General features: G+C 39.0%; 1 long non-coding RNA gene across 1 annotated transcript; it reads right to left on the bottom strand.

Annotated features, from left to right (window-relative positions):
- Positions 1-1,624: 1,624 nt before the first annotated feature.
- LOC131740001 (uncharacterized) lies at positions 1,625-2,668 on the bottom strand. The gene is made up of 3 exons (XR_009330633.1): positions 2,594-2,668; positions 2,452-2,508; positions 1,625-1,761 (listed from the first exon to the last, which is right to left on the bottom strand). It is a non-coding gene; the product is annotated as an uncharacterized LOC131740001 (long non-coding RNA).
- Between the last annotated feature and the right edge of the window lie 1,278 nt (positions 2,669-3,946).

The following is a 3,946-nucleotide window of genomic DNA, read 5'->3' as shown; positions in this document are numbered from 1 at the left end:
GCCATACCACCGCCGTCACCACAGCCTCCCGTTCCCTTACATTCTGCTTCCTATTCCATTCTCCCTTGTCTGTAAAACCAGCCTTTTAAAGGATCCAGGTAGGGATTCATCCTTTGGCGCAGGGAAAGGGACAAAAGAAAAGGGGCCATTCTAAAAATGAAAGTAATGAAGACGATAAACACAAAGTAGCGACCTGCTACATTCACCCCTGGTTTAAAAAAAAAAAAATGTGTCTTCACATTTTCCAAAATACAAAAAAACTAAAACAAACCAAAACACAATTCTCCATACACTTAGGTTACTAAAACCAATTATTTTATCAACTCTTCCACAAGTCCAGGTTTGAGGATCTCCAGGTTATCTTCTGGAGCAAAGAAACAGCTGTTGGGGACCTTGCTGTCTTGGGACCTCCATCACAGGTTCAGCGGTTGGACCTAAACACAAGACACTCAACCCCCTCCAGCGTTCCCTCTTCCCCCATAAAAATTACTGGATCTTAACAAGAGGAATAAACAACACTATACATAATTCTTGTCCAGCAAGGACTCAGTTTATTTTATTAAATTTAAAACTTGCCCCTTTTATGTCCAGCATGCCTGCCTTCTCCTTTAAAAACACACTTCTGCTATTGTATGTGCCCCATTCACTTGTAGTCTGCTTTGTAGCACACATGCTTCACAGCTCATCCTTTCCACCTTCTTCAGCTCCTTGGTGGGTCCATTTCAGATAGACCTGGGGTGTGGTACCTCTGCTTCTTCCAGGCATAGGGGGTGTGGGCCTTTACGACCACCAGAACACACACCCTTACCATTATAGCCCTGTACCTTTAACACCTTCTCTTTCTGCAGTCTATAGGCATTGCAGACCGGTGTGAGCATCTAGGGGCATGGTCATCTCGGCCTTGCTTCTCAGCCTCACCCACCCCACTCTTTGCCCTTAAGGCCTAGACCCCACACTCAGCCTTGCCCTTAAGGCACTGACCACCACTCGGGGAGCTCTTCAATCCACGGTACTCAAGGGGCTTCTCCATTGCAAGCAGCACCTACTACAGAGAGGGGCACGACAACCAGAGTGAACATAAAAACTACCAAGCATACTGTTATAATCCAAATTGCTATAATTCCATTTAAAATTACTACAATCCCATTAAAATAAAATTAGCTTTTTTTCAATTATTATTCTTTACATTACCTGAGCCTTACTTACCAAGAGCCATGTTTCCTCATTCATTTTTACAGTAATACTTTCTGGAGTCAATTTTCTTTTTTTCCTAAGCACATCACCCAACTGATTACACCCAGTCCAGCGCCCTATCCTGCCGACTATGCCAAAATGTGGCGCGGGGCAACTTAGCTACTATTGCAACAGTAAGGTTTGACTATGCAACCTCTTAAATTTACCCGGAGCAAGAGGAGCCCCGAAGTACCAATATCTAAATACTAATTAAAGCAATCCGTTTGAAATGCAAAAGTTAACTCCCGAAAGGTTAAGTTTAGGCTCCCCACTCAAATCCCTTCATTTAAATGAACACCAAGGAGGCAGGTATTAAAAGTACAAACATTGATTATATTAACAAAAATATTTAAAAGAATTAGGACAAAATACAATGATTGTTGTAGCCAGGCACTGGTAGTACCACTTACGTCCACTAGAAAGAGAGGTCGTAAATACTAGCAAGAAAACACACACACAAAAAGAGTAATACAATGCTACAGATCAAATGGTCCCGGGCGCCCTTGACAGCAGTAGCGCCCGGGAATCCTAAATAAAAAAAGAAACAAATTAAACAAAACCACACAAGAACAGAAAATCAGTGAAAAGCAATAAACCAATCAAAATCTCAGTGCATAATAAAACCCAACACAAATAATCAATACTATCGTACTCGTAAAGTATATAACAAAATCAAATCACACACTATGGTGATCTCGGGAACGCAAAGTACTGCAAAGGACCACCGGGAGCCAAAGGGAATAGCAAAGATATTGATTATTTGCGTGGATGTTAGATAGCAGCTAATAATTGATAACATTATACTGCCAAGAAAAGGTACTACCTGCCCAGCATACACACAACAAACAAGACAGAAAAAAAGAAAAGGACACTGTTTCCCTAGGTAACTCAAATATTGTGGCTGATGTCTACTGTTATTAAAACAAGCTCAAATCCTTCAGAACAACAAGTTCTAATAAGACTATAACAGTAGTAATTGCCCCAAAACAACCGGGCGATCCAACACAGGGAAACAGTGGCCTTAAATATAAACCAATTCTAAACGAGAAATAAACAAAATGATGCACATACACCAAAAACAATCACAATAGAAAAGAAACGGTGTAAAAAAACGGTGGTTGACACTAAAAACCTACACAAAGCAAATACAAAAGAAAATTAGTATCAACCACTTACAATCAAAGTCAAACAAAATATCAATTTAAAACAAAACATTACCTCCAGGCAGACGCGGCTATATAAGGCACAACATTCCACATCTGTCCTGTTCAGTAACTATAAACAAAAAAAAACTATTCAAAACATGTTCACAAGGCTAAACTCCCACCAGGACGGGAATTAAAAAGCAAAATTAGCTTACCCGTTCCAAGTAGTTGTAGTAACAACAGGGGGAACACACGTCCAGTCACGGCTGAATCCAAACAAACAACACACGGACCCAAAAAAAAAGCTTGTCCACACAGCTGCAGTGAGGGGCTTTTATTTAGTCCAAGATTGTTCATTGACTAGCCGTAATTATCACTCAATTACCTACAGGTGCGTAGAATTCTAGTCCCACCTGCTACATATAGTTATGCTAGAGCATTCTATATTCCTGTTTATTCTGCTATAACAGTAAAACATATTATTGTATCTTTGTAAGTCTGAGTAAAAAGGGAGCTAGGTTGGGGTCACACTGACCAAAAAACACCTGTGAAATGAGCTAAGCTTGTCTTTGTCTGAACTACTGGTGCCAAGGCTATAACCTTGAGCAGAAAGGCAGACACGAGCATCAAGTTTCTTATTTAGAGAAGTAAGCTTGATCTGAAAGTAGTCTTTAAGCTAAACACATGTAGTCTAGAATAATTCGAACAGACTATAAGTGTAAATGTTTTATTTTAACAGAAGAACTGTTAAGTTTAATAGTACCAGTCCGTGTCAGGCATATAATAGGATCTGCCAAAGAGAATGTAATTAATTTGTTAACCTTGTCTTTGCTTGAAACTAAACGGTACCAGGCACGTGGGTAACTGGAGAAAATAACTCTTGGAAATTGAAGCTAGACTTACTGGTCAGCAGTTTTACATCAAAGGTTTCTATGATGGCTGATCTTTATAAGAAACACCTTCTGGTACATGAAAGGGAGTATATGGTGAACTGTCTATGGCTTCATTAAATCATAAAAATTAATGAAGACCTGGTAAAACAAGTGAGAGGGGGCAATAGCATAGGACCAAATGTAGATTTAGTAAGAATGCCATATGTCTGGGAAAATGCTTACAGAAAAGTTTTCTATTAATGATGGATGACCTCGACAGAGAAGCAGGTGGTTCGGAACTTGCCTGAACAGGATTTTTGTAAAAACAGAGAGAAGTCAAATTTAGTTTAAAGCATTGAATAGCTAAAATGGGACTGTTATATTTTGACTATGTCCTAATTGGAATTAAGTGAGAATAATTGGATATATAATTTGCTACGGACCTTCTACCAGCCCCTATGCAATATGTTTTAGTTAATTGTTAAACCACATCTAGACATGTAATAAAGCCAACCTACTAAGAAGGATGACTTTTGATGTTAAAAGGGAAAAATATTTTTAATCCAGGATTGGAATAATTAAACCAAAGTAGGATGGTTTAAAACACATCTTTCTATGTATTCTTCATATACTTGCACTGTATTCACATGCATGCTGTGTTCAGGAACTCCCTGGTACCAAAAAAGAATAACATCA

Source organism: Acipenser ruthenus, chromosome 12, assembly GCF_902713425.1.
Source record: "Acipenser ruthenus chromosome 12, fAciRut3.2 maternal haplotype, whole genome shotgun sequence".
NCBI lineage: Eukaryota > Metazoa > Chordata > Actinopteri > Acipenseriformes > Acipenseridae > Acipenser > Acipenser ruthenus.
This window is presented reverse-complemented; position numbering and strand designations above follow the sequence as displayed.